Here is an 11,251-nt window from a genome sequence, read left to right as displayed (position 1 = left end):
CAGAAGCCTCCGATGCGACCTCTTGATCGTCGGCCACGTGCTCAGCGTCCACAAAATCGACTGCAGATGCGCAAGTCATTGTTTAGATAAGTTAAATTAAAGAAACGCACAGGGTCCCTTATGCATTTGTTAAAGATGACTAGAAGGCGAAAGCCATCTTCTTCTTGTCAGTCGATGTACTGATTCTCCCGCGCCCCCCTCCAAAAGCGTTCTGCGCCTAACGCGGTTTTGCACGGCCTCCGTGACCGATCACGGAGGCAATGCAAGGCGACCATGACGTGTGAATACGTCATCATTTGACGTCACATTATATGACGTCATAATGACGCTACATATTTTGGCGATCTGTGACATCATGATGACGTCATATGGTGACACCATCACGTGACGATTATTTTTTGCATCACTCGTGTTGACGCCGCCGATGCGGGACGCCGACGGGCAACCTTCCCATTTGATGAGGCATGCATTGCTTCATAAGCTACATAAATTTTGCATTGCCTCGGTGATCGGGCCACCGGCCAACCCCATGTATTTTCTTGGAGCCTCATTTATTTACGTAGGAAAGATGCCACCCTGTTCGCGTTAGACACGACACTGCTGCCAAAATTGCTGGGGTACTCGCCAAATAATTACTATCCTGTTTTGCGGCTGCTGGTTGCTGCAATAACTTCTATTTTATTCAGCGCTATTTCAAGTTCATGTGGGTCCTAGTTCACAGCCGACGCTTGCGGAACAAGTCCGGCAAACGTTACTGATTTTCTTTCTTTCCCTAGGCGTCGCATGCTACTACATGCTCAGTCTCGTAGACTGGTTCTTCTTCCACCAGCAATCTCGAAGTGGTGAAGCTTTGGTCTATGAATTTGTTGATGACAGAGAGCGGCAAATTCACTGGAATGCAAACGGAACGATAACTAAGGAGCATTAAAAAAAGGCGTCACATTTGCTCACGTTTTGTGTGAGCACCAAACAAAACGAATGCGCTGCATAAAGAAACAGAAGCAGCGGCATTTGCGCGCTGAGAAGACCGATCAATACGCAGTGCGCGACAGCTTGTCAAATGACATTGAAATGTACCCGAATTTAGACCGAAACAGAAAAAAAAAACACTGAATCGTCGGGACGGCAGATCACAAAGTTTCCATGCGCACCGAAGCCGCAGTTGTAAGGAAATTGTTTTTGAACTGCTCTGATAGCGTCCGCGCAACAGTAGTTAATTGTTTACTCACAAATTCTCATGTTTTGCGGCCTAAAGTTCACAGCGCGGTGCCAAAACGCGCTCGTAGCACAAGCGAAACCATCAGTATGAACATACATGCAGACGCTCATACATGCAGAGGCACCGTCAGTCGTCGCGAACCCGTGCTATCGCTGGCTTGAGGCTTCTTTCTGTTATGCTCCGCTGGTTATACAGGCAGTCTACTCCAACGAGATATTTCACATAGTTTGCACTCTGCGAGTGACTACTTTTCACGCAAGAAGTCGGTTCAGGGGTCTCCAACGCGGTGACAGCGTGAAGCGGGTGCTCCGTTTTTTGCAAAGAGACAGCGACTGTAGACTATCTTGTGCTTTCAGTTCGTCGAAAATGATTATCTTGACATTAAATAGCACAGTTCATTTCGAAAGTACTTACAGAAATGCCCTGGAGGGCTTCCGCGAGGTGTTTTTGTAGAGCGCCGACAGCAAAACCTATGGGGAGCGCGCCGGCGATATCCTGCCTAGCACGCAATCGAGGCGCGTCCGATAGAGGGCGACTCCGTAACTCCTCGAGGCCAATATAAGAGGGTGCTAAATAACGTGTATTCATCGTAATAATAGTCTCATGTACAGAGCGCGCCGCATAACATTAGCCAAGACCACGGTGTTAGAAGTATTACAGGTGGACCGACGGCGCCTCCGGAAGCGGCGAACTTCTGTCCGCGGTTTGTGGCGCTTTGTGCGCAGGGCCCTAGATGACGCTACACCACCGGTGGCTCATGAGCGGCATTGGGCATGCTCTCTTCGAAGCCGCGAACGCCCCTCTAAATGAATAAAAAGCTGTGCATTCGCGCAGTAACGAGGGCAAAAATAAATAAATAAATAAAAGCTGCGAATAAATCGAAATTTGGACGATACAGCCGTTATCTGCTGAATATGTTGACTTTGCCACCTCGAAGGTTCGCAATAGGAGGATGCTTTCCTCATTCGGACATGTAAAATCGTGCATTTAAACATATGACAGTGACGCCACGCTGAATTATGACAGCCACTAGTTCTATTTGTAGAAGTATAGTTTAGATAGTTGGAAAAAAATAACCTATTAGCAGTAGTATTACAGCAGAAAATGCGTACAGTCTTTGCTGTACCGAACATTCGAAGTAATTTGCGGTCGTTGATCGCGGATCAAGAAATGTGTGACGAATACTTTTTAGCTGGTCGTGCATAAAATATTGAATTTTAGAGAATGCCAGCAGCTAAGTTTGAGGCACCGACGAAGGACATGGAAAAGCATTCTGGTTTGGCACTGCGAGAAGGTGAGACATTAAGAGTAGTGGATATGTGTCTCTGATTCTTCTCTGTTGCCAATTGAGGGATATTTTTCACTGTTTATGCCTCGCATAGTCACCCGAAGGCAGCATTAGTACTTTGTCTTTCAAGGAACACGTCGATCGCGGTGTGTAGAGTCTTTACGAGCGTAGCCAGTCAACCGCGGTGGTACACCGGTTACGGTACTCGGCTGCTGACCGAAGCTCCCTCGTTCAATCCCAGCCGCGGCGGTCGCATTTTGATGATGCGACATGCTAGAGACCCGTGTACTCTACGATGTCAGTGCATGTTAAATAACACCACATTGCCAAAATTTGTGGAGCTCTGCTACGGCGTGCCTCATAATCACAACATGGTTTCAGCACGTAAAACCCCACATATTCTCATTGTTAACAAGCGTAGCTTTCCCACGGAGAGAGAAAGACTGCACACGCATGTAGGTATGGTTATAAATCAAATTACACCATCTCCCGCTAAAGGGGACCATGAGGCGATGCGAAGCCGAAGCACTTGCACGATCGCGTTCCGTTGGCGTTCGTTGGGCATGCTACTGACCTCGCGTCGTGGAACGCGAAGAGGGACGCTACGCGCGTCGTATCTTCCATCTAGCCTGGCCGTTAATTCTCACAGGGCGAGCGGGGAACGCGGTCGACAGGCGGGCGAGACGGGGGCAGCGTAGGAGAGGAGAGAGAAGGGGAGGGGACGCGCATTCGCTCGAGCCAGCGCCCTCTAGAATATTTTTCTAGGTGGCATTGCTCGAGCTCATCGCGGCGTTGCGCAGGAGAGAATTTCGGCATGTCTAGCCCGCGTTTCAGAGGAAGAGTGGAAAGGGGGAGGGGAGAGGGGTACGGGAGAGGGAAAGTGGAGAGGGGAAGGGGAGAGGGAAAGTGAGAGGAAAAGTGGGGAGGGGGAGGGAGAGGGTGAGTGGAGAGGTGTGTGGAGAGGGTATGCGCATGCGCAGTAAGGGTGGTCACGCCGCACACCACCACCACCGGATTGAGCTCGGCCTTAAGATACTTCGCATCTAAAAACGGGCCAACACACGGCGTGGATGAACTCAAGACGATGAACTCAATACGAATTCAAAACTTCGTCGGCACGGCGTCATTAGCCAGAGCCGCCTTTTGAGCAAACACGAACGTGCCCTTTGTACACTGCTTGCCACGCCTTCGTTATGTACATCGGCTCGAAGTGCTTCTTGCACACGTAATCAGTCGACTGCAGCTCGCGTTCCTTGCGCGGAATCGCATGGTGCCAAACCTTGTGGGAGAACACGCGCGCCCATTTCCTTTCCTTAAGGCTGGCATGATCGCGAACTGACGGCGGGAGCCAAGGGGCCACTAGGAGAGGAGCACCGTCGCCCTTTCCGGGCAACCCCTTCTTTCCCGCCACTCCTCGCGCCAATCCTCGCATCCCGGCTCGCGAGAAAGTGAACTCGCCCTGCGAAGGAAACAACGCTCGCGATGGGGAGGGAGACGGGAGGCGGATAAACAGCAGACCAGACGGGGAGACGGGCTCTCTTGCTCTGCTGACCTGCCAGGAACCACTTCACCGCCCCAAGACCCGCGAGCCGACCATCGACCGAAGGTGTAAGCGTTACCCTTTGTTTTCTGCTAGAGCGGACTATCTCTCTACGCGACATTTACGCGTTATTGCTAGAGTAGCAATAAAGTGTTGTTTGTTGTTCTAGCCTGTTGTCTCATTCGCCCGAAACCGTCGCAGCTGCGATGACTCGCGCTAGGGGAAGGGGACGTTGACACGTGCACGGTACGACTATTTGCGGTTGGGACCGCAGCTAGGCTTCTGCACCAGCCATGCATAGAGCGGACCCCTTCATCTGGTGGCGCGTGCACGGTACGACTATTTGCGGCTGGGACCGGAGCTAGGCTTCTGCACCAGCCGTGCATAGAGCGGACCCCTTCATCTGTTGACACGTGCACGGTACGACTATTTGCGGCTGGGACCGGAGCTAGGCTTCTGCACCAGCCATGCATAGAGCGGACCCCTTCATCTGTTGACGCGTGCACGGTACGACTATTTGCGGCTGAGACTGGAGCTAGGCTTCTGCACCAGCCATGCATAGAGCGGACCCCTTCATCTGTTGACGCGTGCACGGTACGACTATTTGCGGCTGGGACCGGAGCTAGGCTTCTGCACCAGCCATGCATAGAGCGGACCCCTTTATCTGTTGACGCGTGCACGGTACGACTATTTGCGGCTGGGACCGGAGCTAGGCTTCTGCACCAGCCGTGCATAGAGCGGACCCCTTCATCTGTTGACGCGTGCACGGTACGACTATTTGCGGCTGGGGCCGGAGCTTGGCTTCTGCACCAGCCATGCATAGAGCGGACCCCTTCATCTGTTGACGCGTGCACGGTACGACTATTTGCGGCTGAGACCGGAGCTAGGCTTCTGCACCAGCCGTGCACAGAGCGGACCCCTTCATCTGTTGACACGTGCACGGTACGACTATTTGCGGCTGGGACCGGAGCTAGGCTTCTGCACCAGCCATGCATAGAGCGGACCCCTTCAACCTTGAGGCGTTCCGAATCTCGGTGTGCAGCAAAAATTGACTTTTCAGTGCAGGTCTTGTACCCAGAGTTCCACCGCGGCACAAAACACTTTTTGCCCATTTCACGGCTTTCTCACTCGAATAGCGTGACCTGCCATCGCACAAAAAGGATTAAACGAGAAAGCAACGTGGCGACAACTGCATTGTCACCGTGGCTTTGGCTAAGGCGGAACAGAGGCCGGCGCGCGCCGCTGTGAGCCACGTGACTGCTCCTGCCATCTCGCGGCGTGACTGCGCGGAGGAACCGAAGTTCGACGCAGCGAGCGCATAGCGCCGGTGCTGCGTCGTTGCACCTGTACTTCTAAAACCGTGGCCAAGATTTTTAAGGGGTTATACACCAATTTTCCAAATAATGATCTGATGGCCTCAGTGTCGGAGTTTACCGCCTCCCGAATCATTGCCGCAAAAATTTCTCGAATCCGTCAATAACAAGCGGAGTTACCGGGGTTTGGCGCACGCTCTCAGCGCTTTCTCTCTTGTTTGGTCCCAACGAGCGCACTAGAAGCTACACAGGGGTGGATGGCACGGCGGACAGATGTTACGTCAGCGCGCGTCGTGAAACGCGATCGCTCTCCCGCTATGATTCGCGCGCACCAGTGTGGCTACCGTGTAAATTTAGCAGACTGAGGAGTGCGGCTCCGACAAGTGGCGGCACCCCGTGGCAAGAAGCGCATCTTGTCTGAACGCCGCTCTCGATTTATGTCGGCTATCAGCCAATGAGGATGCTATGTCCATTGCGACGTGGAGCAGCAGATACATGACGCCAACCGGAAGGCGCTGCGGGCACCGACGAGAGTGAGAACCGGCCTCTGTTTGAAAAGAGGGCGCCTGAGAAAACAGCAACTTTGCGCTTCGCTTGCAGCCTTTACGCGGGGCGCACGACTGCAATATTTTACTGAGCAGTTCATAGCCGTGTCAGCTTTCCGCAGTATGTGCAAGGTAAATGTAAATGGTAGCGAAGCTTCCATAGAAGCCTATACGTTCAAAAAATGACGGCTCTTATGCTGCTCATGGGCCTTAGCGCCATCTGTGTGAGGAGGGAACACTTCCGGCGGAACAAAAAATCAACCGGATGTGACGCAATATCCGGTAACAAGTGACTTCATTTTAATGGCATTAGCGCGAAATTTGACTTCAAAATAGCTCTGCAGGCTTTTGATCGCCGTGGGCCGAGCGAGCTGGCGAGCCCAAGCTTCGCGAGTGTTTTTCAAATCAACGTCAACTCAACTAGTACAGACCCGTGATCAGAGAAGTGTACTTAAGCATACTGTAGTACGATTCGCCTCGGAATTGGTGACAACATATCTTGCATTTTCTCGGAAACTTTATGCTGTATTCATGTATTACGCTGCTTAATAAAAGCGAGCAGTTGTTTACCTTGATTACAGTGGTTGGCAAACCGGGAATCGGGCACGTTTTTTCCATCCCTGTCGAATTTCTTTTTCTGCCATGAGATACAGAGCACAAAATAACACTACCACACTTGTCTTCTGCTTGCCGCCCTCTCCCTGCCCCTTTCATTAAAAAAACGTGCCCCCCTCCCCTTCAATACATATTCCTGCCTGCGCCACTGCTTGGTTGTTTAATTGCGTTGCACATGCGCAGGTTAATTGCGAGCGTGTCTTATGTACTGATCAAGAATATATAAATTATGTTTTAGTGGTTTGTGTGCTTCAGTTCAAAGATAAGAAATAAAGCATAGTCGCGCAGTACTGATGACATTTCAATTTTATTACGGGATAAACATAATGCATTTTTATTACAATGTACAAAATGAGCACTTATGGAAATACGTACAGAATAATCGTGCACACAATATGCATTACGATTTTCTTTACGCGTCAAAAAATTGACCTTCTTAGCCGTAACCAGGGTGTTAGAACAGTTCCCGTAACACATAGCATTATTTGCAATGAAAGTCTCAACAACAGATTCACCTCGAAACAAGAAAAAATAACCAGTGCATTGCCTTAACAAACTATAAATGTATGGATTCATCTGGAGTCAAACATATAAAAAATGAAAACTCACCCTCTGTTTGAGTAAGTGCGGCAAATACACACCATTTTAACATTTTCCCCCCTGCAGGTAGGCAGGTATGAACCTTTGTAGTTAACATTCAGGGGGGTTAATTTTTTCACTGTTAATATGGTCAGGTTTACACGCTTCTTAAACAAAGCAGCGGGCTTGAACATCTTATAAGTCATTCATTAGACAGCCTTTGTCTCAGGGTCGCAGGAAAATAAGCAAGCTAACGCGCCAGCCTGACTTTGGTAATCTGAGGGGGCGCATACAGCGCAATCTAAAGTGTATGCAAATCTTTTGCAATAAGACATGATTAAAATGCTGGTGTGCATTGTTCCAGAAGGCAGGATAGCAAGTCCCGATGAAATAAGCAGCATCGGGGCGTCGCATGATACCCCGCGTGACGTACGCTCCCACATCGAAGTCAACCGATCAATGCTCACAAAGACTCATTCACCCAGCTCAAGAACACGATCAGCGCGCACTTCAAGCTGAATAACTATCAAAAACATGGGATCAACAGTCAACTGCTTTTTATCTTAATAGTACAGGACCGCATCTGGACGTCTTCACAGCTGCAGCCTTGGCTGCAATTTACATTCTTAACTGCCAGTAAATGGGAACAGCCTGAATGATATTCGGAGTGCGTGCAATGGTAGAAGAAGCAATCACTCTTTCTATCTCCACGAATTGCCAAGTCCGCATTCTCACGAACTCGCAGAAGAACTGTCGAAACTACATGCATGGTTGTGTTTGCAAACGGACATTCCAAATCATGAGTTCTCCTTTCCCTCCCCGAAGGTTATGAGGATCATCTCCATGGTTTCTACCATCCAAGACTCGCCGCAGGAAATACAGTTCAATTCCTCACAATTACGAAGGTCCTCAAGAACGAAATTCTCGCGACAACGAAGTCTGGCGTCTCCGGCAAGCGTCCATAGAGTTCAATGCATTTCCCCTTGCCATGCGCAGGGTAGCAAACCGTTTGCCTACACTGGTTAACCTCCCTGCCTTTCTCTCTCTGCTATTTCCTTCCTTCCCCTCTCGACAGCGAAGAGATTTTAAAACGCACTCCCGCAATAACGTATGTTTCAGAAGTGATCCACAACATTTTTCCAGCCCCTGAACTGGTTCGGAACCACGAAATTCGAAAATTGCAGCACCCTTAAATCGACAAGTCAGACACATACGAACAGCATGGTTGCGACCATTAGGTTGTTCACATTAGGTCGGATGATAATAATAATGAACCTCATGAGGATGATGGTGTAGCCACGAGTTCAAGGCTGTTGAAGTACACAACGTTTCGTGCGCTGAAGCCGTCCAGATCATTCACGAAGAGTTCAACGACGAAGCTGTCATTGAAAGCGTGCGCAAAGAATGTCAGAGTGACGGCGAGAGTGACGAAAGCGACAAAACCTATGAAAGGCAAGTAAGTTCGCAGGAAGTTCTCGATGCTTTGAAATCATTCGCATTTTCCTCTGCGCCCACGACAACGAAGGTATGCAAAGCTTATTAAAATATAAGGCACGATAAGGCAAGCTCCTTCGAAGCAACGTGAAACAGAGCAAGATAAGAGAATTTCGCGACAACGAAATCCTCACGATAACGAACAAAACTGGCTTCGCCGTCGATTTCGTTATTGAGGGGTTCGACCCTATCGCAGCACATGCGAATCACCTCTGCTGTTTACCCTTTAGGTACGGCGGTCACTGAATCAACCACCTTCTGCCACAGGGGTAACGGTGCTCGGCGGCTGACCCGCTTGGAAAATACCTTGACAAAATTAACTTAATTGCTGAGTCTTTGCGCTTGCTGCATAGCTTGACGCTTTACTTGTGCACTTTGAAGTTCGGCATTTCTTTTTCGTGCAAACCAGTGCAGCCGGACTCGAGCGAAGAGACTAAACAAGGCGTCGTAAACCTCCTCTTCACAAACGGCCAGAGTCTTTTCGACCTTTTCGCGAAGATGCACACACAGCGTGTGCCCTACTCTGCTCGTGGAGAAAAGGCTATCAATGGCGTTTTCAAAGACACTTTCGCAGCCTTCAACAAAGGACACGAAAGGGGGGGGGAGGCACTGAGAGACCTCCAAAGTTTGTTTCTGCAGCCCCTTTTGCACTCAAGTAAATAAGAACTTGGTTGCCCTCGGTAAACTTGGCATCTTCGACCCTAAGAATACATTTGTGGGCTTTCCCGACACACGAATGCGACCTTAAAAATTTTGCCGCTGGCCAACCTGCAAAAAAAACAAGGTTGTTTTGCTCTATTTCCGAGGGTTCGTCAGCGCAGGGATCATCTTCCATCTCAAGTGGGGCTATGTTTTCGATAACAAGAGCCGAAGAAGGCGCCGAAAAGACGGTGGGGAGTGTAGCCAAGATTGATGTCATGTCCTCGGTGCAATTGGAGTTTTCAGAGAGCTTGAACAAGTTACTCACCAAAAGGTGCCTGAAAGCGGCCTGAAACTGACGAGCCGTTGTGTTAGTGTTAGCCCCTGATTTCGATCTTACAATGGAGAAGGTGTTTTCAAGCGCATCTTGATTCATCCTTCTAGTCAATACATAGGCAAATCCAAAATGATTGGTGAGATGGTCACAAAGCATTAGAATAGACCTCATTGTCAAACAAAACCAGCGCACACAAGGCGGCTGCCTCGGGCACCCAACTACCTGCATGTTCTCGAACACCTGAATGCACTCCTTCAAAAACTTTCTATGTAGAGAACCATTGCAGATCGCAGGTGCGTAAGGTTTTCCCACTTTTCGAGAACTGTTGAGGCAGTCAAACAAGCGGTCTACCCTTTCGACGAATCGTGCGGTATGGATCGCTTCGGCGGGTAGCTGCTGAAATGTTACGAACGTGTACATGGCAGCTGCGCAGTGGTTGCTGAAAACCTGTGCGGCCAGCTTTACTGACATCTTTGATGCAAATGTCAGATTGAAATGTCTGTCGCTCAGCCTTGGGATAGAACGAATCTCATGCATGCGGTCCTTTTCGTAGGCCTGTCTAATGTAATCACTCTTGACAAGATGATCCCCTATTCTGAAGTCATACTTGAACAGCATGTTTCGCAGACACTTAAGTAAGTGGGGAGCGTCCAAAATGAAAAAGAGTGTCCTTCCATCTATATCCGCGCAGGGCTCTTCGGCAGACACAAGACTTGCAAAAAGGGACACGTTCTGGCTTCCCTGGTCACAGACAGCAGCCACTGGTTCCAAGCCAGCGTCCCCAAGAGATTTGCAGCATTGAAAAAGAAGGTCCTTTAAAGCACTCGCAGGTGCCCCTCGATGAGCAAAAAAATAGCCAAGAGGTTGCTTCCATAACGATCGGATACCTTTCGCCGTGAAGACAAGAGCCCTGTTGCAAAGATTATTGCCTTGAACACCATCGTATTCTTCCAGGCCTTCGAACCGGTCACGTGATGGGTTGTATGAAAGCTCTTTTTTGATGTTCATTTCATCGAAAACAATGCAACAGGCTCTGTCACTCATGGAAAAGGTTGCCGCTCGTCTCTTTATCAAGACAAAAATTTGCGGGAAGAACCCAACTCTTAAAGGCACTCGCTTAAGCCATAACTGCAAGGATCGCACTGACGGAAGCCTGAGGACTCGCCTACAGTACCTATAGCCCTTTGGGCTATGGAAGTACAGCCCTAGGGCAAAGGACTTGTTTTGGCTAGACCAACGACGACAAAAGCGGCTCACATTGTTCGTCCTCAGCTGAGCCTCCACCAGTACAGCAACAGCTGGAGATACGTGTGAGCGGACGATCCTGACGACTTCCTCAAGTGCTAGGGCTTGACGCTGCCTCTGCAACCTTGCTTGCACCCTCCGGTTCAAATCCCGTTGTTTCCGCAGCTTCGCCTTGAGTTCCTTGGTTTTTCTCCGCACGTCGCGGTGACTCAAGCAGGGCGCTGTGGGAGATGCGGTTTTTGTTTCTTTAGGGAGTGCACTGTGGAGATGTTTAATGTATATTAGAAGTCGTAAGGTGAGCGTGTGATATTGACCACTCTTTGTGACATCGTTCCGAGTTTCAAAGACAAACTTCATTATATCTTAAAGAAGCGATGCAAAATTCTAAGCATTAGTTATTGCGCACATGCCATTGGGAACAGTTGCTCTATGGAAAA

The sequence above is a fragment of the Rhipicephalus sanguineus genome, chromosome 10 (assembly GCF_013339695.2).
Source record: "Rhipicephalus sanguineus isolate Rsan-2018 chromosome 10, BIME_Rsan_1.4, whole genome shotgun sequence".
NCBI lineage: Eukaryota > Metazoa > Arthropoda > Arachnida > Ixodida > Ixodidae > Rhipicephalus > Rhipicephalus sanguineus.
The sequence above is the reverse complement of the archived record's forward strand: the minus strand, read 5'-3'. Positions refer to the sequence as shown.